At 42.6% G+C, this 26244-nt stretch overlaps 1 pseudogene across 1 annotated transcript; it reads left to right on the forward strand.

Annotated features, from left to right (window-relative positions):
• The first annotated feature begins 11433 nt into the window (after positions 1-11433).
• LOC111524377 lies at positions 11434-11988 on the forward strand (annotated as a pseudogene). The gene has a single exon (XR_002725768.1). The product of XR_002725768.1 is annotated as a 60S ribosomal protein L21 pseudogene (transcript).
• Positions 11989-26244: the final 14256 nt, after the last annotated feature.

Below are 26244 nucleotides of genomic sequence, written 5' to 3' on the forward strand. Positions count from 1 at the left end.
CAACTGAGGTACCAGGTTCATCTCACTGGGGAGTGCCCGACAATTGGTGCTGGTCAGCTGCTGCAGCCCGACCAGTGAGAGCTGAAGCAGGGCGAGGCATTGCCTCACCTGGGAAGTGCAAGGGGGAAGGGAATCCGTTTTTCCAGCCAGGGGAACTGAGACACACAACACCTGGAAAATCGTGTAACTCCCACCCCAATACTGTGCTTTACCAAGGGTATTAGCAAATGGCACACCAGGAGATTATATCCCACACCTGGCCAGGAGGGTCCCACACCCGCGGAGCCTCCCTCATTGCTAGCACAGCAGTCTGCGATCTAACAGCAAGGCAGCAGCGAGGCTGGGGGAGGGGGTGGGGCAGCCGCCATTGCCAAGGCTTAAGTAGGTAAACAAAGCTGCTGGGAAGCTCAAACTGGGTGGAGCCCACAGCAGCTCAAGGAGGCCTGCCTGTCCCTGTAGACTCCACCTCTGGAGTCTGGGGTGGCACAGCTAAACAAACAAACAAACAAACAAAAAAAAAAAAACAGCAGCAGAAACCTCTGCAGACGCAAACGACCCTGTCTGACAGCTTTGAAGAGAGCAGTGAATCTCCCAGCATGGAGGTTGAGATCTGAGAACGGACAGACTGCCTGCTCAAGTGGGTCTCTGACCCCTGAGGAGCCTAACTGGGAGACATCCCCCACTAGGGGCAGACCAACACCCCACACCTCACACAGCAGGGTACACCCCTGAGACAAAGCTTCCAAAGCAAGAATCAGACAGGTACACTCGCTGTTCAGCAATATTCTATCTTCTGCAGCCTGTGCTGCTCATACCCAGGCAAACGGGGTCTGGAGTGGACCTCAAGCAATCTCCAACAGACCTACAGCTGAGGGTCCTGACTGTTAGAAGGAAAACAGGAAGGACACCCACACCAAAACCCCATCAGTACGTCACCATCATCAAAGACCAAAGGCAGATACAACCACAAAGATGGGGAAAAAGCAGGCCAGAAAAGCTGGAAATTCAAAAAATAAGAGTGCATCTCCCCCGCCAAAGGAACGCGGCTCATCGCCAGCAATGGATCAAAGCTGGATGGAGAATGACTTTAACAAGTTGAGAGAAGAAGGCTTCAGTCCATCAAACTTCTCAGAGCTAAAGGAGGAATTACATACCCAGCGCAAAGAAACTAAAAATCTTGAAAAAAGAATGGAAGAATGGATAACTAGAATAATAAATGCAGAGAAGGCCATAAACGAACTGACAGAGATAAAAACCATGACACAAGAAATACATGACAAATGCACAAGCTTCAGTAACCTACTCGATCAACTGGAAGAAAGAGTATCAGCGATTGAGGATCAAATGAATGAAATGAAGCGAGAAGAGAAGTCTAAAGAAAAAAGAGGAAAAAGAAATGAACAAAGCCTTCAAGAAGTGTGGGATTATGTGAAAAGACCAAATCTATGTCTGATTGGGGTGCCTGAAAGTGAGGGGGAAAATGGAACCAAGTTGGAAAACACTCTTCAGGATATCATCCAGGAGAACTTCCCCAACCTAGTAAGGCAGGCCAATATTCAAATTCAGGAAATACAGAGAACGCCACAAAGATACTCCTCGAGAAGAGCAACTCCAAGACACATAATTGTCAGATTCACCAAAGTTGAAATGAAGGAAAAACTGTTAAGGACAGCCAGAGAGAAAGGTCGGGTTACCCACAAAGGGATGCCCATCAGACTAACAGCAGATCTCTCAGCAGAAACTCTACAAGCCAGAAGAGAGTAGGGGCCAATATTCAACATTCTTAAAGAAAAGAATTTTCAAATCAGAATTTCATATCCAGCCAAACTAAGTTTCATAAGTGAAGGAGAAATAAAATCTTTTACAGATAAGCAAATGCTTGAGAGATTTTGTCACCACCAGGCCTGCCTTACAAGAGACCCTGAAGGAAGCACTAAACATGGAAAGGAACAACCAGTACCAGCCATTGCAAAAACATGCCAAAATGTAAAGACCATCGGTGCTAGGAAGAAACTGCATCAACTAACGAGCAAAATAACCAGTTAATTTCATAATGACAGGATCAAGTTCACACATAACAATATTAACCTTAAATGTAAATGGACTAAACGGTCCAATTAAAAGACACAGACTAGCAAACTGGATAAAGGGTCAAGATGCATCAGTCTGCTGTATTCAGGAGACCCATCTCACATGCAGAGACACACATAGTCTCAAAATAAAGGGATGAAGGAAGATCTACCAAGCAAATGGAAAACAAAAAAAAAAGCAAGGGTTGCAATCCTAGTCTCTGATAAAACAGACTTTAAACCATCAAAGATCAAAAGAGACAAAGAAGGCCATTACATAATGGTAAAGGGATCAATTCAACAGGAAGAGCTAACTATCCTAAATATATACGCACCCAATACAGGAGCACCCAGATTCATAAAGCAAGTCCTTAGAGACTTACAAAGAGACTTAGACTCCCATACAATAATAATGGGAGACTTCAACACCCCACTGTCAACATTAGACAGATCAATGAGACAGAAAGTTAACAAGGATATCCAGGACTTGAACTCATCTCTGCACCAAGTGGACCTAATAGACATCTACAGAACTCTCCACCCCAAATCAACAGAATATACATTCTTCTCAGCACCACGTCACACTTATTCCAAAATTGACCACATAATTGGAAGTAAAGCACTCCTCAGCAAATGTACAAGAATAGAAATTATAACAAACTGTCTCTCAGACCACAGTGCAATCAAACTAGAAGTCAGGACTAAGAAACTCAATCAAAATCGCTCAACTACATGGAAACTGAACAATCTGCTCCTGAATGACTACTGGGTACATAACGAAATGAAGGCAGAAATAAAGATGTTCTTTGAAACCAATGAGAACAAAGATACAACATACCAGAATCTCTGGGACACATTTAAAGCAGTGTGTAGAGGGAAATTGATAGCACTAAATGCCCACAAGAGAAAGCTGGAAAGATCTAAAATTCACACTCTAACATCACAATTAAAAGAACTAGAGAAGCAAGAGCAAACACATTCAAAAGCTAGCAGAAGGCAAGAAGTAACTAAGATCAGAGCAGAACTGAAGGAGATAGAGACACAAAAAACCCTCCAAAAAATCAATGAATCCAGGAGTTGGTTTTATGAAAAGATCAACAAAATTGATAGACCACTAGCAAGACTAGTAAAGAAGAAAAGAGAGAAGAATCAAATAGACGCAATAAAAAATGATAAAGGGGATATTACCACCGACCCCACAGAAATACAAACTACCATCAGATAATACTATAAACACCTCTACGCAAATAAACTAGAAAATCTAGAAGAAATGGATAATTTCCTGGACACTTACACTCTCCCAAGACTAAAACAGGAAGAAGTTGAATCCCTGAATAGACCAATAGCAGCCTCTGAAATTGAGGCAATAATCAATAGCCTACCAACCAAAAAAAGTCCAGGATCAGATGAATTCACAGCTGAATTCTACCAGAGGTACAAGGAGGAGCTGGTACCATTCCTTCTGAAACTATTCCAATCAATAGAAAAAGAGGGAATCCTCCCTAACTCATTTTATGAGGCCAACATCATCCTGATACCAAAGCCTCGCAGAGACACAACAAAAAAAGAGAATTTCAGACCAATATCCCTGATGAACATCGATGCAAAAATCCTCAATAAAATACTGGCAAACCGAATCCAGCAGCACATCAAAAAGCTTATCCACCATGATCAAGTGGGCTTCATCCCTGGGATGCAAGGCTGGTTCAACATACGCAAATCAATAAATGTAATCCAGCATATAAACGGAACCAAAGACAAAAACCACATGATTATCTCAATAGATGCAGAAAAGGCCTTTGACAAAATTCAACAGCCCTTCATGCTAAAAACTCTCAATAAATTCAGTATTGATGGAACGTATCTCAAAATAATAAGAGCTATTTATGACAAACCCACAGCCAATATCATACTCAATGGGCAATAACTGGAAGCATTCCCTTTGAAAATCGGCACAAGACAAGGATGCCCTCTCTCACCACTCCTATTCAACAGTGTTGGAAGTTCTGGCTAGGGCAATCAGGCAAGAGAAAGAAATCAAGGGTACTCAGTTAGGAAAAGAAGAAGTCAAATTGTCCCTGTTTGCAGATGGCATGATTGTATACTTATAAAACCCCATCATCTCAGCCCAAAATCTCCTTAAGCTGATAAGCAACTTCAGCAAAGTCTCAGGATACAAAATTAATGTGCAAAAATCACAAGCATTCTTATACACCAGTAATAGACAAACAGAGAGCCAAATCATGAATGAACTTCCATTCACAATTGCTTCAAAGAGAGTAAAATACCTAGGAATCCAACTTACAAGGGATGTAAAGGACCTCAAGGAGAACTACAAACCACTGCTCAGTGAAATAAAAGAGGACACAAACAAATAGAAGAACATACCATGCTCATGGATAGGAAGAATCAATATCGTGAAAATGGCCATACTGCCCAAGGTTATAGATATAGATTCAATGTCATCCCCATCAAGCTACCAATGAGTTTCTTCATAGAATTGGAAAAAACTGCTTTAAAGTTCATATGGAACCAAAAAAGAGCCCGTATTGCCAAGACAATCCTAAGTCAAAAGAACAAAGCTGGAGGCATCACGCTACCTGACTTCAAACTATACTACAAGGCTACAGTAACCAAAACAGCATGGTACTGGTACCAAAACAGAGATATAGACCAATGGAACAGAACAGAGTCCTCAGAAATAATACCACACATCTACAGCCTCCGATCTTTGACAAACCTGAGAAAAACAAGAAATGGGGAAAGGATTCCCTATTTAATAAATGGTGCTGGGAAAATTGGCTGGCCATAAGTACAAAGCTGAAACTGGATCCCTTCCTTACTCCTTATATGAAAATTAATTCAAGATGTATTAGAGACTTAAATGTTAGACCTAATACCATAAAAACCCTAGAAGAAAACCTAGGTAATACCATTCAGGACACAGGCATGGGCAAGGACTTCATGTCTAAAACACCAAAAGCAACGGCAACAAAAGCCAAAATTGACAAATGGGATCTAATTAAACTAAAGAGCTTCTGCACAGCAAAAGAAACTACCATCAGAGTGAACAGGCAACCTACAGAATGGGAGAAAATTTTTGCAATCTACTCCTCTGACAAAGGGCTAATATCGAGAACCTACAAAGAACTCAAACAAATTTACAAGAAAAAAACAAACAACCCCATCAAAAAGTGGGCAAGGGATATGAACAGATGTTTCTCAAAAGAAGACATGCATACAGCCAACAGACACATGAAAAAATGCTCGTCATCACTGGCCATCAGAGAAATGCAAATCAAAACAACAATGAGATACCATCTCACACCAGTTAGAATGGCAATCATTAAACAGTCAGGAAACAACAGGTGCTGGAGAGGATGTGGAGAAATAGAAACACTTTTACACTGTTGGTGGGATTGTAAACTAGTTCAACCATTATGGAAAACAGTATGGCGATTCCTCAAGGATCTAGAACTAGAAGTACCATATGACCCAGCCATCCCATTACTGGGTATATACCCAAAGGATTATAAATCATGCTGCTATAAAGACACATGCACCCATATGTTCATTGTGGCACTATTCACAATAGCAAAGACTTGGAATCAACCTAAATGTCCATCAATGACAGACTGGATTAAGAAAATGTGGCACATATACACCATGGAATATTATGCAGCCATTAAAAAGGATGAGTTTGTGTCCTTTGCAGGGACATGGATGCAGCTGGAAACCATCATTCTCAGCAAACTATCACAAGGACAGAAAACCAAACATCGCATGTTCTCACTCATAGGTGGGAACTGAACAATGAGATCACTTGGACTCGGGAAGAGGAACATCACACACCGGGGCCTATTATGGGGAGGGGGGAGGCGGGAGGGATTGCATTGGGAGTTATACCTGATGTAAAGGACAAGTTGATGGGTGCTGACGAGTTGATGGGTGCAGCACACCAACATGGCACAAGTATACATATGTAACAAACCTGCACGTTATGCACATGTACCCTAGAACTTAAAGTATAATAACAATAAAAAAAAATGTTGGGGCAACACAGGAGGATTACTTGAGCCCAGAAGTTTGAGATCAGCCTGGACAATATAGTAAGACCCCATCTCTAAAAAATTAATAAGTAAAAAAGAATGTTGGGAACACGCTGTGGCAAACAGTTTGGCAGTTCCACAAACAATTAAACATACAGTGACCATATGACCCAGTGATCTAATCTTATACCCAAGAGAACTGAAAACATACATAAACATACGAAAAACTTATGCACAAATCTTCAGAAAAGCATTATTTATAATAGCCAAGAAGTGGAAACAGCCCAAATGTCTGTCAACTGATGAATGGATAAACCAAATATGGTATATTCACACAATGGAATATTATTCAACCCCAAAAGGAATGAAGTACTGATACATGCTACCATGGATGAACCTTGAAAACATTATGCTCAATGAGAGAAGCCAGACAGTCGTGCGCAGTGGCTCCCACTTGTAATCCCAACACTTTGGGAGGCTGAGGTGGGCGGATCACTTGAGGTCAGAAGTTCAAGACCAGCCTGGCCAACATGGTGAAACCCCATCTCTACTAAAAATACAAAAAATTAGCCAGGTGTGGTGGTGGGCACCTGTAATCCCAGCTACTCAGGAGGCAGAGGCAGGAAAATTGCTTGAACCTGGGAGGCAGAGGTTGCAGTGAGCTGAGATCTTGCCACTGTACTCCAGCCTAGGTGACAGAGAGACAATCTGTCTCAAAAAAAAGAAAAAGAAGAAAGAAAGAGCCAGACATAAAAGGCCATATATTGTATGATTCCATGTACATAAAATGTCCATAATGGGCAAATCCATAGAGACTGAAAGTCAATTACTGGTCACCAGAAATGGGGGTGGAGGAACAGAGGGTCTCCGCTAATGGGTACAGGATTTCTTTCGGGGGTATGAAAATGTTCCGAAATTAGATAGTGGTGATATTTGCACAACTTTGTGACTATACTAAAAACCACTGAGTCATACACTTAAAATATGAAAATTTTATGGTTTGTGAATTGTATCTCAATTTTTTTAACGTTGGGCACATAGAAAAATAAGTGAAAGTGAAGATTCCAAAGATAATTTAGGGAAAGAAACCCCAGAAACTATGCCTACCTGTCTTTGGTACAATCATTCCTTCCTGTCACCACATTGGGAGCTAGAGGCCTTCTCTACTCCTGGACTCTTACCTGAGAGAGGATGTGTAGCAGCCATGAAAACACACTGCTCAGGTCCCCTGCTGCAGGGGAATCACTGACTGATGGCCCCAGCTGCTACTCCTCTGGATTTGCCACCACATTTGTGCCAGGCTTCCATGGGCTGCTCTCAACCAGTGGCTGGCCACAGCAGGGGTACTAATGCCAGCTTATTCTAGCAAGACACAGAGTCCTCCAACAGGCAACTTTAGCTTGAGGACTCCCCATCCATCTGGGAACACCAAGAAGTTCAGTGATGATTCTTCTCTGCAGGCCAAAGCTCATGATTGGAAAGGCAATCAGAGCTGGGCTCCTTAATATTCATGTATATCATGGGGCCCAAAGATATAGAGGCTTGTGGCAGGGAAAGGGCCTTAACACGTAGAGTTTAGAGACGGTGAATAGAGCATATAACGTTCCTGGGGCAAAACAGATGGACAGCCATCAAGGGTGTTATGTAACATCTACAAGCAACACACAGATACACACACACACACACACACACACATACACATAAAATGGAAGAATGGAGGTTGAGGGTGATCACAAAAAACAAAACAAAACAAAACAAAAAAACATGCTTTAACTCACTCTGTTCCCAGCCCAAGGCAACTTTTAGATCTGGAACCCACTGCCTAAAGGAGGTGAGGTGGCCAAGTCCCTTAACAGCACAGCAAGTTATACTATAATGATTCTCCCAGTTCTTCTTCCAAGGATCTAGAACCATTTACTCATGTGATTATATAGAAAAAACAGAGAAATTTCCAGACTTTTTGAGAACTATTGGACACAGAATCTGAGCTAACATGGATACCTAGAAACCCAAAGCCTCATCACGGGTCTCCCATTATTACCTTATGTAGAGGCCATAAATAGAGTCTGGGTTATGGTCCAGTTCACAGGGAGCCTCAGTCCACGGGCCCACCTGGTGGTCATTTCCCCACTGCATGTATAATTGGTATGGATGTCCTTGGTAAATGATGTAAGCCCCACATTGGGTCCTTGGCTTGTGGAGTAAGAGCTATCATAGTGGCGATAGCCAAGTAGTAACTGTGAAACTGAGCCCCTACAAGCCAAGATAGTAAATCAAAAATGATGTCACTGCCTTCTGATCAATGGTGAAAAAAAAAACCCAGCAACAACCTGATATCACTTGGAGGTGGGGGGCGGAGATTAGTGCCATTATTAAAGACTTAAAGAATGCAAGACCTATCATATTTCCACCCATTTCACCAATCTGTCCCTTGTAGCAACTGGATGGAACCACAAGCTCAATCAAGTAGCAGTCCCAACTGTAGCTGCCATGCTGGACACAGAATTAATACTGCAGCTGACTAATAAGGCCTCATGTATAGGATATGCAGCCAATGATTTGGCTAATGCATTCTTTTCCATTCTGCATTCACATGGGAGCAACGACAATAGTCATTTACACAAAAGGTGGCTAACAAGCTGGAGCCATGGTAAAATACATGTGCTGCAGGGATGGAAGATAATCCTTACCAAACTTCAGAGACCTGCCACTTCAGTGAAGCTTTTAAAGGTCCAATGGTCAGGGACATGCCAGAATATACCTTCCAAAGTAAAAGACAAATTGCTATATCTTGCATTGCCTACCACAAAGAAGGAAACACAGCTCCTGATAGATCTCCTTGGGTTCTAGAGGCAACACATTCCACACCTAGGAATACTCCTCCTGCCCATACCAGGTGACATGGAAGGCCAGCAACTTTGAATGGTGCCCAGAGCAGGAAAAGGCTACCAGGTCCAGCGGACCTGTTGTGCCACTTGGGCCATAAAATCCAGCAGATTCTATGGTTTAGGGAATGTTAGTGGTGGAAAAAAAGATGTACTGTGGAGGCTGTGGCAAGCCCCAGTGTGAGAATCTCAATGTGGGCCCCTGGGATTCTGGAGCAAGGCCATGCCATCTGCAATGGAGAATTTTATGCCTTTAGAAAAACAGTTCCTGGTATGTTACTGGGTCCTGATAGAGACAGAATGCTTGACCCTCGGGTAATCAAGTGACCAAACATCTGCAACTATTCATTCAGAGTTGAATTCTGTTGATTCTGCCAAGTTATAAAGTGGGACAGGCCCAGCAGTAGATCATTATAAAAGGGAAATGGTACATCTGCAATTGAGCCAGCATGAGCAGGTAGCCCAGCCTCCACATCACCGACCACAGCTGCACCAGTACCTCTCTCCCAGCTTACACCTATGGCCATATGGGGGGTGCTACACAACCAACTGTAGGAGCAGGAGAAGGGCCAAGTTTGGCCTACAAACCTGTGTGGTACATGAATTATATACCAGTTTTTTACATGTTGGGCACAAGCTGTATGTGGATACCAGCTGAATTACACAAGCGGACAGTGGTTGCATTACAGCCACATTCAGAATTGGCCTTGAAAGACAGTGGAGAGGGAATCTTTTCCCAACGGGTAGAGTTATGGGCATCACACTGGTCATCCACTTTGCACAGATGGAGATGTAGCATGAAGTGAGACTATTTAAAGATTCCCGAGCTGCAGCCAATGGCCTGGCCACCTACACAGGGGCCTGGAGGGAGACTTGTGGTAGTGCTTCCCGGGACTTCCTTGCTTCATTATAACTGTAAACAGATGTGGATAGCAACAATAGCTGGGGGAGGGGATGACTGCCAAGGGCTCAGATCCCTGGAGATGAAGGTTTGGGTCAAAATACCAGTAAGTTAGCACAACCTGCCAAGGTGGTGGCTGAAGATGAAGGAAATTTAGAATGGATGGTGGAGGAGGGAGAGGATGAATACCAGTTGTGACCCTGACCTAACTGTAACAATGAGTCCTGTAGTTCATCCCACTAACCTCTTCTAAGTTTCCCTCAGGAAGAGAGGCTGATGGGAATTGTGGACAAGCTGTTCCCTGAACCTGTGTAGAGAAGTGCAAGGGGTGAACAGTGGACGGTGGTAGCCATGAAAATGGACAGCTCAGATCTCCTGTGGGGCATGCAATAGACTGACAGTCCAGCCAATGATTAGGCACAGTGGAGTATTAAGATAGGCTCATTCCAGCAAGACACAGGACTCCTCCAATGTGAAACTGTCTTAAGGACACTCCATTGGCCTGGCTAAACCTCTTTTGGAGCTGTGCTGCAGTCCAGGACTCTTCTTACCCAATCCTGCTTCCTTCCCTTCCTCCCTGCACAGATGTCGGACCTGCATCATGGTCTTTGCCTTCTCCAGCTCCCTCCCCCAAGAAATCGCTTCATGTTTTATCTTATCTAGAAGTCTGTTTCTTGGTGAACTTGTTATAGCAGAGGCTGCATTTTAGTTGGGCTCTGTGATTGGAGAATAGTTCTGTGAACAAGGTGCTTTTGGGTGCATAGAATTTTTATCATTACCCACTCTGCCCCAAATAGGTGTCTTTATTACCTCTTGCCAGGAGTTGAGGAGTGATTGAGTGGAATGTACTCACTATCATCTAAAACACTAAAAATGATGCATGAGGTAAATTTTGAAACTGCATTTTATCAATTCGCTTTATCTACTCAATTTCTACTGAATAGATATGAGAAGTGGCAAAACCTGCACAGTTCCTTACACACACTGTCAGGAGTGCTGGGATTTGGAGACCACTGAGGGGTTCCTGGTTTTGTGGGATTCAGTAGACTTGTATGCCACATTGGTGATTTGGTGCCTAACTAGAAAAATAGACAGGCCCCCTTATTGCTGCAGGAGAATGCCAAGTTTCCCACCAGAGCCAACAAGTGAGCAACACCCTCTCATCCTTGCTAAACCAGCCAATGAAGCAAGCGCTGATGGGAGAGCCAGGGCTAGGCAGCATATTTTTAACACTCTCACATATCTCCTTCCTGGGACTGCTCTGTTCACATCTAGAGGGGTCTCCATATATGTGAATGAGTGATAGCAACTTAATTTGGTGTCTCCCTCAAGGGTTTAACACTCTGAGATTTCCAGTGAAATGAAATTTTTAAGAGCAGGGGTTCTCCCACCAACTATGACTTGTGAACAGGCATCTACTGTGTACTGGAAACAGTATTAGGTGGGCTGAAGATTTAAAATCAGAGATCTCTGAGTACGCCCCTAGTTGAAAAAAATATAAAAATAAATAAAAAATAAAATCAGGCCTTTCGGCCGGAACCGCCATCTTCCAGTGATTCGCCAAAATGACGAACACAAAGGGAAAGAGGAGAGGCACCCGATATATGTTCTCTAGGCCTTTTAGAAAACATGGAGTTGTTCCTTTGGCCACGTATATGCGAATCTATAAGAAAGGTGATATTGTAGATATCAAGGGAATGGGTACTGTTCAAAAAGGAATGCCTCACAAGTGTTACCATGGCAAAACTGGGAGAGTCTACAACGTTACCCAGCATGCTGTTGGCATTGTTGTAAACAAACAAGTTAAGGGCAAGATTCTTGCCAAGAGAATTAATGTGCGTATTGAGCACATTAAGCACTCTAAGAGCCGAGATAGCTTCCTGAAATACGTGAAGGAAAATGATCAGAAAAAGAAAGAAGCCAAAGAGAAAGGTACCTGGGTTCAACTGAAGTGCCAGCCTGCTCCACCCAGAGAAGCACACTTTGTGAGAACCAATGGGAAGGAGCCTGAGCTGCTGGAACCTATTCCCTATGAATTCATGGCATAATAGGTGTTAAAAAAAATAATAAAAGACCTCTGGGCTGAAAAAATAAAATAAAATAAAATATAATCAGAGATTACTTTCAAATATGTTGTCTAATGGCTAATGAGGTCATCCAAAACAACAGAAGGCAGCAGGGCAGAGATTGCCATTTCATTGTACAGAGAGGGAAAAAAGGCTCAAAGGTAAAGTGATTTGCTCAAGATCAAAGTTCAGGTCTTGCTTTCCTCACTTCCTTACTAGCTTGCCTAAGCTTAAAGAGCATATAGTCTTTTGGTTAACTAGTACTCTTGATTACCAAGACAATCACATCTATTTCATCAACCAAGGAAGATGAGGTCAGGAGATGTCACATTCAAGATTTTTAAAAATCATGACTAGTGATTGTATTGGACGCTGTGATGCACCACCCTGACCTCCCTTCAGGAATGGAAGAGTCACTCCCAGCTACTAGAAGTGCTACCAACAGAAGGCCCTTAGCTGTCAGCCTTTACAGGAATCAAGGAAGACAACAACATTGCCAAGGTCATGATCCTTTACCAGGGCAGCCTGCATCCAATGACTCGTTGCCATGGGGGTTTAAAGGCTAGGTCCTCTTACCCCAACTAGGGACAAGCACCAAGGATCACCTTATCTCAGATTCTGAACTCCCCATAAGGTCAGCTGAGGCCTCCACTGAGACTGCATTACAGCTCAACTTCTTCCCTTCTCCTCCAGTTTTTGATCCCAAGAGCAATTCCTAATAAATCTCCTGCATGCTGATCTTCCATTGACTCTTAGATAATTCCAGTAGTCTAAAAAGCAGACACTACATTAGAATATTGGAAGGGGATCACCCAGCTGGTAATGAGGATCCCATCACAGGTGGTAGGTGGCCCAAGGTAGCAGGGCAATAATTTAAACTTTTACCTGTGGTGGGACACATTGGGATGGTACCATTGGGAAGGTTACCATTGGTATGGTATACTGATGGGAAGGAAGGCACTGGCTGGCATGACATATCATGCATTCGAGAAATACAGGCAAAAAAGTAACAATAAGGACAATGAAAATGGGTAGCTATTGCTAATACACAATCAACACTGTGGAAAAAGATAATGGAAAGCTAATAGTGATTAATCATCAATTAAAAGCTAAGTGTGAAAGCCAGATGCCCCCTTTCATAGCATTTGAAGAGGCTCTGATCACCTGTGATGAGAGGACAGGAAAAGCCAAGGGTTAGACTGAGGACTTAAGAGCAGTTGAGTTCCAAAGATTAAACTGTCAACCAAGGTAGGTTTGCTATGCCAAAGACAGGGCCCTGCTTGGGAAAGAATGGGACCATTACCCACGGGATGAAGACCTCTGGGTTAATCCACTTTAAAATGTTGAGTCTCTACACTTCCCTGAACTTTCTGATCATGAAGAAGCAGGCCACTCCTGCTGATTAGGGGCTGGCACTCCCCTCTTGCTCAAAGATGATGCAAAAGCTTCTTCCCAGGAAAATAACATATGCCCCCATGGCTGGCCCTCTTCTTCCTCCTGGTCACTAGGCCAATAATGAGCCACAACATAATCAAGTGATGCAATAGCAAACAATAAAGACTAAATGCTCCTTCAGTCCAGGCAACCTGGTAGGGAATTGAGAAAAGCAGGACCTGACTTGCAGCCTGCGAGGGAGGAAGGAGACTACAACCCAGGGCCTGGCCAGCACACAGCAGTGGGAGTGAGGAGAGGACACATGGGACTGGATTCTCAGGGTGAGCAAAGAGGGCAAACATAAGGTTGAATAACGAAGAGTTTATAGTTTTGGGAATGCTCTCCTGGGATCCATAATATAATCTGGCAAAGATCCCAGGAGACGGTGTGAACACGTTACTAGGATGGCTCCTAGAAACACAGAAAAGGCAGTGGGCCATGCTACGTGAAGTAGAAATACAAGAAGTGTTCCTGGCAAATGATGGAGGAGAGGATCAAAAGGATAGAAGGTAGGGTGCTAGATGGATACTATAAAAGGCTGGAAAACCCATCAGAGGATACACCACTTACCAAAGTAATAACATACACCAGCTTTATGAGGAGGTTTAATGGTAGCTGTCTTCTATGGGCCAGGGCTGATGGTAGAGATGCCATTATAGGACTGGACTCATAGATAACAACTAGGATGAGGATGACAGTACCCTCCCTCCTGCATCTTGTGGTAATGCTTAATTGTCAGAGGGCAGATGGATGTCATTATCACAGTGAGAGGCAAGGTTGGAGGGGTAGCCAGGGGGGCTGAGACACAGGGTTATGGAGACGATTAATAGAACACAGCCCAGCACTTTGGGAGGATCATTTGAGCCCAGGAATTTAAGATCACAGTGAGCTAAGATTGTACCACTGCACTCTTGTCTGGGCACAGAGTGAGACCCTGTCTCAGGAAAAAAAAAAAAAAAAAGAAGAAGAAGAAGAAGAAAAAGAAGAAGAAAGAAAAAAGAATACAGGATCTCTAAAAACAAAATAAGTGGGATGCCAACAAGGATATTACTCAAATTGTAAAACCAAAATAAATCAAGGATGGATACTGAGGAGGCTGAAGTCCATAAGAAAATGTCAAGGTCATGGCCTCTTTCCAGGGCAGCCTTTATCCAATGACTCATTGACACGGGGTTTAAAGCCTAAGCCCTCTTGTTAGCTTAGCTGTGAGACATTTGGGTTGACCCACTTGAAAATGTTGACTATATTTCCCTGAACCTTCTGATTGTGCAGGAGTGGCCCACTCCTGCCAACTGGGGGCTAGTATTGCATGCTTGCTTGAAGATAATGCAGCACCTTCTGAACCTGGACCAGTTTTTAGACCCAAGTAATTGCCTAAAGGAGATGCCAGACTCCCAGATGGAAGGATCCTGGAATGCCATGGCAAATGTACATGGTAGTGTTTCCCTATGTTTCCTCCACAAATGGGCCTACCATCATTTACTTGGGTAACCATACACTAAGGAAAGGGGACCGCATAAAAGGACCCTAGTGGACACAGGGTCCAAGTCCAGCTTAATTTCCAGAGTCCTAAAACAGCACCAAGTCCCCCAGTGGATCATATGGAGTTTAGGTAAAAACTGGAGTCCTAGCCCAAGTCCTGGTCACAGAAATGTCAGGTAGGTCTGCAACCCATACAGTGATCATCTCTCTGATTTTCTGATGTGTAACTGGAAGGACACAGTTAGTATTTGGTAGAACCACCACACTGGTACCTTGGCCCATAAGGTAAAAGCTTTCATAGTGGAAAGGCCAACTGAAAACCTGTGAAACTGCCCCCCACTCCTTGGCTTACAAGCAAGCCAAGATAGGAAATGCAAAGCAATATTGCATTCAGGGGAAATGGAAAAATTAGTGCATCCTGAATGAAAGGATGCAGAGATAGTGGTTTCCATCATGTCTTCATTTAATTTATCAGTCTGGCGCCTGGAGAAAATGAGACAAATTCTGGGCAATGAAAGTAGACTACTGCAAATTTAACCAAGTAGTAACCACAGTTGCAGCTGCTGTGTCAGATATGCTATCTTTGGCAGAACAGACCTAGATGGCCTCAGGTATGTGGTATGATCTGATCACTGTATTCTCTCTTTCAGAAAAGATTATCAGGAACAGTTTACATTCACTTAGAAGAAACAACAGTATACATTTATAGTCTTGTCCCATAGCTATATTAACTCTCCTACTCTTCAGAGAGATCTGGTCTGGCTGAAAATCCCACAGAATATCATACTGATTTTCTACATAGTTGATGATTATGCCATCTACATGGACAGCAAGTAGCTAGCACATTAAGGGACTTGTTAAGGTAAGTATACTTTCCAGAGAGTGGGAGATAAACCCTGCAAACAGTTGGGATCTCCCACATCAGTAAAATCAGCGATCTGGTGCATGCCAGGAAATCCCCTCCAAAGTTAAGGACAAATTATTGCATTCCACTAAAAAGAAGGAAACACAGTGCCCGTTAGGCCTCTTCAGATTCCAAAGGCAGCATATTTCACACCAGGAAACACTACTCTAACCCATGTACTGAGTTACATGAAAAGCTGCCTGCTTAGAGTGGGATTCAGAGCAGGAAAGGTGAGTCCCGGTGGCAATAGAAGTGGCCCTCCCACTTAGTCCATACATCACAGCAGGCCCCGGGGTATTAGTGGTATCAATAGTGAGAAAAGACATGAGGATTTTCTTGAAAGCCCCAGTGGGAAAATTGCACTAGAAAACTCTAAAGTTCACCAGGCATGGTAGTTCACACCTGTAATCCCAACACTTTGAGAGGTTGAGACGGGCAGATCACTTAAGCCCAGAAGTTCCAGACTACCTTGGGCAACATGGCAAAACTCTGTCTCTACAAAAAATACAAAAATTAGCCAGGCAAGGTGGTGCACTCCTGTAGTCCCACCTACTTGGGAGGCTGAAGTGGGAGGATGAGGCTACCATGAGCCATAATTGAGCCACAGCACTCCACCCTGGGTGAGAGAGCAAGACCTTGTCTCAAAAACCAACAACAACAACAACAACAGCAAAAACCCCAGAGTTCTGAAGCAAGGCCATACGATCTGCAGCAGAGAAGCATACACCTTTCAAAAATCGGGTGTGGTAGAAATGGAGTGCCCAATAATGGGACACTACATGACCATGCATCTAGAACAACCCATTATGAACTGGGTCCTATAAGGCCCATCAAATTATAAGGTTGGCAGGCCCAAAGCAATGTGCTGAAAGATGGAAGTGGTACATCCAAGAATAAGCACAAGCAGGACCAGAGGTTACAAGCAAGCTGCATGAGCAGGTATCACAGACCCCCATGTCATACAACACCATTGCATCAGTACCTGTCCCTGTGCTCTATGATTTCATATGGGGGACAGGGGAAGTATGTTATGGTGAGTTGATGAATGGGCCAAGCTTAGTTTTCAGATGGGTCAATTTAAGATATGAGTGCAAATCAGAAAGGGAGTATATTTCCATCTGTCTCAGAGGTGGATTTGAAATAGTGATATGGAAAGAGAAATGACTTGAGGTTAGAATATACATCAATTCGTGGCAGTGTAAAATGGCTTGGCCATATTGTCAGGGAATAAGAAGGAGAAAGAATGGTATTTCAGGGACAAGAAATCTGAGTCTACAACTTATGGGAGTGGACACGAAGTATATAGACAGTTGTGTTGCATGTTCATGCCCACCACAGAGCATCCACCAGGAAGAGGAACTAAGTCTCAGGGTATAGTTCAGCTGACAGCCAGCTGACATCAGTCACCCCAGTGCTGGCACATGGGTACACATGAACAGAGTACTATAATGACAGCAATGTTCGTTACACCTGGGTCCAACAACACAGGGTCCCATTGACTGAGGCTGATCTAGCTGCTGCCACTGCCAGTGACAAAGATCAACTTTGACTGCAGAATATAGCTTTATCCCTTAAGTAGACCCATGGCCACTTGGTGGCACAAGCGTGGTGGCAGTACTTGGTGGCAAGTCACATTGGCTACCTTCCACCTAACATAGGTAACAATTCATTTAGACAAAAATGACCCCGCTTACCACCACTTCCACCGACCCACTAGGAGAATTTGTACTTCCCATTCCCACAATTCTGGGCTCTGTCAGTTAGAGGTACTGATTCCAAAAGCGGGATGCTCACTCTAGGGGATGCAGTGAGAGTCCCACTGAACTGTAAGCTACAGTGGCAGGGGAGGTGGTGGGGTGGGAACTTTGGACACCCAGGAGATTCACTTGGGCACCTCTTGGTATTGCCTTGTTCTATTTTGGTGGTGAATGCAGAGGTGTGGCAGCCATAGCCTGAGAAGGGCATGGTTGACAGAAGCTCAGACTCCTCAAAGATTGTGGGCATGGCTAGGTCATCCCCCTGGCAAAGATGTTGGCTGAAGGTAAGTCCCCTTACCTTCTCTCTCTGGATGGGGAAGAGTAGGTGAAGACAAGGAGTGTCACTTAAAACCCCAGAACTAGCTGCAGCAGCAAAGGCTGTGGTTCATCCCACTAACCTTCGTCTTTCTTGTTGTTTTTTGTTTGTTTGTTTGTTTTTTGAGACGGAGTCTCACTCTGTCGTCCAGGCTGGAGTGCAGTGGCGCAATCTCCGCTCACTGTAACCTCTGCCTCCTGGGTTCAAGCGATTCTCCTGCCTTAGCCTCCTGAGTAGCTGGGACTACAGGTGCGCGCCTCTACGCCCAGCTAATTTTTTTTATTTTTAGTAGAGACAGGATTTCACCATACTGATCAAGCTGGTCTTGAACTCCTGACCTCAGGTTTTCCGCCCGCCTCTTCCTCCCAAAGTGCTGGGATTACAGGCATGAGCCACCGAGCCAGGGCTTTTGAATGAAGATACTCCTGAAAGATATCAGAATAACTTATCACACATCAGTTTCTTGTGGCATGATCAGTTGATATTCAATCTTGGACGGTGCTGTTACTTAGAAATGAGGGAGAATCATCACTGGGGCACTGGATACTAGATGGAACTCAGCACTTAACAGATTGGGGATAGATGAATAAAAGTGAACTTGCTGGAAATGCATTTAAATGTTACCAGCTTCCACTATTTTGCATTGGAAGACCAGCTCTGTGCCCAAAACAATGCTGTGCCAAATAAAAGTTCCCGGCAAATGATAGTAACCCCAAATTTTGCCTGATAGAAGTACACAATTTGTGATATTATTTTTAAGGAAAAACAACAAGCCCATTATAACAGAGCCACCATATTAACATAACTGATTCTATATTAAATTTAATTTCCTAAGAAGTGTACAAGATCTTTTTGAGGCCATGTGATTGTTATCTGCTGCTCTTATTTTATTTGCTCCCAGTGATCTCCTCTTCAGGGCCCCTAGCTGAATGGGCCTGGATGCTAAAAGCATTACTCAGTGTCTCTGGTCAGGGGGCCTCTCCTAATTCCTGGCATGCTCTGCCTAAGGAAGAAGACACATGCATCACACACACCTCAGTTCCAAGACTCCTAGCTTCCTTCAGCACCTATTCCCATATATGGAGAGAAAAGGGGATGCAATGTAAAGAATTCTGAACCAGAAGTAGATCGGCTTTGAAGCCTCAGCCTAACATTTACAAACTGGATTCTCAGGCAAACCACTTTACCTATACTTCCCCTAAAGTACGACTACTACCTGTCTTACCCAGTCATATTCTCTGAGGACCAAGTGAGATAATATATGTGAAAGTACTTTGTAAACTGGGATGCATTCATACTCAGGTAAGTTTTATTTTAATCACCTCTGAGTGTACCTCTCCTTCCCCTCTTCATCTCACCTTTTAAGGCTTACCACCCTCTTTGAGATTTCTCTAATTACTTTATCCCTTAAAGTCCTTTTTCTCCAGCTTCCCTGTGGGTTTCTCCTACATGTCCAATATATTCCACACATTTCTGCACTTTACAAAACATCTTATTCTATTCCCTGTTTCATATATATTAGTCTTCTCTGCAATTTGAATACAGGCGCATTATAAACAAAGACCACGTTATATTCTAAAACTTCTCTTCTTTCACTGGATACATGATAGGTTCCCAATAAATAGGAACTCGACAAGCTGATTCTAAAATATATAAGAAAGGGGCCAGGCACGGTGGCTCACACCTGTAATCACAGCACTTTAGGGGGCCGAGGCAGGCAGATCACTTGAGGTCAGGAGTTCAAGGCCAGCCTGGCCAACATGGTGAGACCTGTCTCTACTAAAAATACAAAAATTAGCCGGGTATGGTGGCATGCTCCTGTAATCCCAGCTACTTGGAAGGTTGTGGCAGGAGAATCACTGGAACCCGGGAGGCAGAGGTTGCAGTGAGCCAAGATTGCACCACTGCACTCCAGCCTGGGTGACTGAGCAAGATTCTGTCTCAAAAAATAAATTAATAAAATAAAATAAAATATATATGGAAGAGCAAAGGCCAAAGGCTAGCCAAGATACTCCTGAAAGATAATAATAATAAGGTGAGGAGACTTGCTCACCAGATACTGGTGAGACAACAACTTAGAAAGTTGTAGTAATTAAGGTAATGTTTATTGACACACAGACAAAGTGACCACTGGAAGAGAATAAAGACAATCTGAAGCAGTAGCATGCATATATAGAAATATAAGGTATCTCTGCCTGGCGTGGTGGCTCAGGCCTGTAATCCCAGCACTTTGGGAGGCCAAGATGGGCAGATCACTTGAGTCTGGGAGTTTGAGACCAGCCTGGGCAACCTAGTGAAATCCTGTACCTAGAAAAAATATAAAAATTAGCCAGGTGTGGTGGTGTGTGCCTGTAACCCCAGATACTCGGGAGGCTGAGATGGGAGGATTGCTTGAGCTCAGGAAGTCAAGGCTGAAGTGAGTGATGATCATGCCAGTGCACTTCAGCCTGGGTAACAGAGTCAGACACTGCCAGAAAAGAAAAGAAGAGAAAGAGAAGAAAAAAAAGAAAAGAAAAAGAAAAAGAAATATAAGGTATCTCAAAAATAACATTATATAGGGGAAAGATGAACTAGAAATGGCACTGAGACAACTGGTTACCTATAAGGAAAAAATTAAACTGGATTTCTATCCCAAACCACGTATAAAAATCAATTCCAGATGGACTAAAAATGTAACTGGGAAAGGCACACTTAAATATTTAGAAGAGATTATCTTTATGACTTTAGAGTACAGAAAAGTTTCCTAAAAAAGATGGAATAAACACTAACATTAAAAAAAGAAAGAAAGAAGGCTGAACACAATGGCACATGCCGGTAGTCCCAAAGCTTTGGGAGGCCAAGGCAGGAGAATTATTTGATCCCAGAAATTCAAGATCAGCCTGGGCAACACAGTGAGGCCCCAGCTCTACAAAAAAAAAAAAAAAAAAAATTTAAATTAGCTAGGCACAGTGAGGCATACCTGTAGACCCAGTTACTTGGGAGGCTGAGGTGGGAGGATCGCTTGAGCCCAGAAGGTCAAGGCTGCAGTGAACCATGATTGCACCACTGCACTCCAGTCTGGGTTACAAAGCAAGATCCTGTCTCAAAAAAAAATTTTAAAGCCTGAAAATTTTTACTACATTAAAATAAATAACTTCTGTTTATAAAGATATCATAAAGAAAGTGAAAAGGCAAGCCATAAACTGAAAGTATTTTCAACGCATCTAAGTAACAAAGAATTTGTATCCAGGACATATAAACAATAATAAGAAAAAGACTGCTCAACGGCCTTGACAAGATCTTCAGAGGAGAGAGAGTTTTGGAATTTTGAGTCCTGCCAATTCACAGGGGTTGTCAGGAGGGGCTTGCCACAAATACGGACCTTCCCCAGGTCTAGCCTAACAAAGCCTAAAAGTAATTCTACACAAATTAAAAGCGATCAGTCAGTAATTGAACTGCCTGCTAGAACAAAAATCATCACTCTTTGGAGGAAGAAAATAAAACTCAAGGTCTCTACAATGTATTAAATATCAACACCAATTTCCAGCATGCAATTTAAGACTATTATACATGAAAAAAAAAAACAGAAAAATGTGACCTTGAGATGGCACAGGTACATATGATTTAGCAAACAACTTTAAGCAGCTATAAGTATGATCAGGACTTAAAGAAGCATATGGCATTAATAAGCAAAAAGATAGGGATGATCAGCAGTACAAAGAACATTTATTTTATTTTATTTTTTATTTTTTGAGACAGGGTCTCACTCTGTCGCCCAGGCTGGAGGTAGTGGTATGATCATAGCCCACTGCAACCTCAAACTCCTAGGCTCAAGCAATCCTTCCACATCAGTCTCCCTAATAGCTGGGACTACATGCTCATGTCATCATGCCTAGCTAGTTCTTTTTTTTTTTTTTTTTTTTTTTTGAGATGGAGTCTCGCTCTGTCGCCCAGGCTGGAGTGCAGTGGCTGGATCTCAGCTCACTGCAAGCTCCGCCTCCTGGGTTTACGCCATTCTCCTGCCTCAGCCTCCCGAGTAGCTGGGACTACAGGCGCCCGCCACCTCGCCCGGCTAGTTTTTTTGTATTTTTTTAGTAGAGACGGGGTTTCACCAGGTTAGCCAGGATGGTCTCGATCTCCTGACCTGGTGATCCACTCACCTCAGCCTCCCAAAGTGCTGGGATTATAGGCTTGAGCCACTGCACCCGGCCTAGCTAGTTCTTTTTAATTTTTTGTAGACATGTGTCTTGCTATGTTTCCCAGGCTGCTCCCAAACTCCTAGCCTCTAGTGATCCTCCTGCCTCAGCCTCCCAAAGTGCTGGAATTACAAGCATAAGCCACCATGCTCAGCAACACCCCAAAAAATTTTTAAACATCCAAGTGGAAATTGTAGAATTGAAAAGAACAATAACTGAAATGAAAAATTTACAGTATGGGCTTGACAGAAGAAAGGGTTAGCAAATTTGAGACAGGGCAATAAAAAGTATCCAATCTTAAAAAGAGAAAGAACAAAATTCAAGAAAAATTTGAGACCTTCTGGGCAACAGAATGAGACTGCATCTCAAAAAAAGAAAGAGAGAGGGAAGGAAGGAAGGATGGAAGGAAGGAAGGAGGGAAGGAAGGAAGGAAGGAAGGACGGATGGAAGGAAGGAAGGAGAAAATGAACTGGGCCTCAGGAATTTATAAAAATTACCAGTCTCACATACATTAAAAGGAGTCCCAGAAGGAGGATGAAAGTGGATCAGATAGTTATACAAGGAAGGAATGGCCAAAAGTTTTCCAAATTTAAACGTGAAACTGGACTTACGGATAAATAAAGATAGGCCAAATTAAAAAAAAAAACAACTCACACACACTTGGGCACACCATTGGTACATCTTTACCTAAAGACAAAGAGAAAAATTTTGAAAGCCCACAATGAAAAAACAAAGAGAGAGAGAGAGAGAGAAATTACATACAGGAAACAATGAAATGAATAACAGCTGACTTCTCCTTACAAACAATGAGGGCTATAAGACATTGGAATGATATATTAGAGTGCTGAAAGAAAAAAACAAGCTGACATCCCATAATTCTGTATCTAACAAAACAGGGATGAATAAAGATATTTTCAGATAAACAAAAGCCAAGAGAATCTGGCACCAGCAGACCTGCTTTACGAGAAATGCTAAAGGATATTCTTCAGGATAAAGAAAAATAATACCAGATGGAAATCTGGAACTACAGAAAAAAAAAAAAAAATGAAGAGTGCCAGAATTGGTAAATAAGAGGGTAAATTTTAAAAACTTTTTTATCTTCTAATTCCTTTCAATGACAACTGACTGCTTAAAGAAAAAAATAATATTGTAAGGTGGCGTTTATCAAGTATATAGAAATAAAAGATGTTACTATAATAGCACAATGAATGGGGTGGCAGGTTAATGGAATTGTGGAATTGTACCATTTTAAGGTTATTGGATGTGGAGAGTATCAGGTGGCACACCTGAAGTGTGAAGTGGTACAATATTCACTATAAATACTTTGATAGGCTAAGAATGTATAGTATTAGTCCTGGAACAACCATTAAAATAAATAATAGAAAGAATTATAACTGAAAGGGGAGAAAGAAGACAACCAAATGAACAAAGAATGGAATAGATGGGGTTGATACTCATTCAGTAGCACAACTTTGAAATACTGAGTGTGAAAAATCTGCCATATTGTTTAACATGTTTTAAAAATATTTTGAGTTTTATCCCTGGGAACAGAGATTTCACAGAAAAAGAAACATGAACAGTGAATAAATATAGCAAGTGAGTGAATGATTTTTTTTGAGACAGGGTCTGACTCTGTTGCTCAGGATGTAGCGCAGTGATAAGAACATGGTTCAGTGCAGCCTTGATCTCCCCAGCTCAAGCAAGCCTCCCACCTCAGCCTCCTAGGAGTAGCTGAGACCACAGGCACATGCCACCATGCCCAGCTAATTTTTTAATTTTCTGTAGAGATGGGATCTCACTATGATGTTGCCTAGGCTGGTCTCAAGAAATCCTCTTGCCTCGGCCTCCCAAAGTGCTGAGATTATAGGCTTGAGCCACCACACCCAGCCAGTAAATGAAATTTAATACCATGATAATATGCCAACGGTTTGATATACCGTTTTAAACCCACCAGGTTAGCCAAAATTAAGAGGTCTGATAACACCAAGTGTTAGCAAAGATACGAATCAAAGAGAACTCTTTCATATATCTGGAAGAACTGGAAATTGGTACAACGAATTTTAGAAAATAATTAGACATTATCTTGTTAGGGCTGAAAATGTACATAACTTACAATCCAGCCAGAGTGCTACCAGAAAATCTGCAAACACCTAAGTATTTGTGACATAGGGTAATGAGTGAAGGAAACTGATATGATGAAACACCTGAAAAACCAAGCAGGTTAATGAAGCAATGGAAACATTAGCAGCAGCAGGCAGCTACTACAACCCTTAGGCTAGGCAGGAGGCAGCCAACACTAGCCTGCTCCCAAATCCAGCTCACTGCTAGTTTTTGGAAATAAAGTTTTATTGGAACACAGATACACCCACTCACAGAGTTGAGTGCGACAGAGGCTGTATGACCTGTAAAGACTAAAGTATTTTACTCTCTGCTCCTTTACAGGAAAAGCTTGATGACCCCTAGGCTAGCAAGACAAAGGAAGCAATATTATGGAAATGCATGGACAATAATCACCTGGCAGAAGCTAGAACCACAGTGGACCTGTCCAGAACCAAGAGCCAGGAAGACACTCAGCCACTGCTACTTCCAAAAAGACTGTTCAAGACACAGAGGGGAACAAATACCTGGCTTCTTTCACCCCAATCTCCCTTTCTGGTGCCTCCCACACACCAACCCGGCTGACACAAAACTCTGAAACACACAGCCTATGGGGATCCACCTCCTGTAATACAAAGCAGAGCAACAGAAGGGCAAGAACTGGATCTGAGAGTAAATCAAACCAAGAACTGCCAAATACCTTAGAAAAACCCTCACATGTCTGGACTAGGAGACATAGAAAGAATCTTCTAGCAGCATTGTTACTAACAGAAAAAAAAAACAGAAGCAACCAGCAAGGTGTGGTGGCTCACGCCTATAATCCCAGCACTGTGGGAGGCCAAGGGGGGAGGAATGCCCGAGTCCAGGAGTTCAAGACCAGCCTGGGCAAAATAATGAGACCCTGTCTCTATAAAAAAAATTAAAAAGTAGCCAGGCATGTTGGCATGTACCTGTAGTCCCAGCTACCAGGGAGGCTAAGATGAGAGGATCACCTGAGCCCAGGAGGTTGAGGCTGCAGTGAACCAAGATTGCGCTACTGTATTCCAGCCTGAGTGACACAATGAGACCCTGTCTCATAAAACACACACACACACACACAAACAACCGAAGTTTGCAGCAACTGGAGAATGATTAAAAATACTGTGGAATGGCAGGGCATGGCGGCTCACACCTGTAATCCCAGCACTTTGGGAGGCCCAGGCAGGTGGATCACCTGAGGTCGGGAGTTCAAGACCAGCCTGACCAATACGGAGGAAGAAACCCCGTCTCTACTAAAAATACAAAATTAGCCAGACATGGTGGCGCATGCCTGTAATCCCAGCTACCTGGGAGGCTGAGGCAGGAGAATCACCTGAACCTGGGAGGTGAAGGTTGCAGTGAGCCAAGATCACGCCATTGTACTCCAGCCAGGGCAACAAGAGCAAAACTCCCTCTCAAAAAAAAAAAAAACAAAAACAAACAAACAAACAAACAAAAATATATATATATATATATAGTGGAATATTCACATAATGGAGTACTGCATAACAGTGAGAATAAATGGACTATAACTCTACATAAAATAACATTTGACTGTAATATAATGCTAAGCTTAAAAAATCAAAATACCAAAAATGTACCGTATTATATTTATCTGAAGTTCAAAAATGCAAAAGTAAATAATACATTGTTTTCTGATCCACACTTATGTAATACATCTATAAAGAAAATTTATCTCTGAGAGGTCTGAGAAAAAAGAAAAAAAGAAAAAAAACAAATCTATTTAAAAAGTAAGAAAATGACAAATACAAAATTCACGATAGTGTCTCAATGGAGTGGGTAGAGAGAACACAGAGAGATGAAATTAAGGAGAAACGTAAAGGTAGCTTTGACAGTATTGGTGATGTTTTGTTTTTAAGTTGGATATTTACTTCTCTGGTATTCATTTTATTATTAACCTTTATAACTTACATATGTTTATATATTTATACATAAATATATAAGTGTTATAAGGGTTAATTATATATGTGTGTGTATCAAATATTTTATAATAATTATTTTATTTATTTTTCTCTTTTTTAAAAATTGAGACAGGGTCTTGCTCTGTCACTCAGGCTGGAGTGTGCAGTA

Source organism: Piliocolobus tephrosceles, chromosome 2, assembly GCF_002776525.5.
Source record: "Piliocolobus tephrosceles isolate RC106 chromosome 2, ASM277652v3, whole genome shotgun sequence".
Lineage (NCBI taxonomy): Eukaryota > Metazoa > Chordata > Mammalia > Primates > Cercopithecidae > Piliocolobus > Piliocolobus tephrosceles.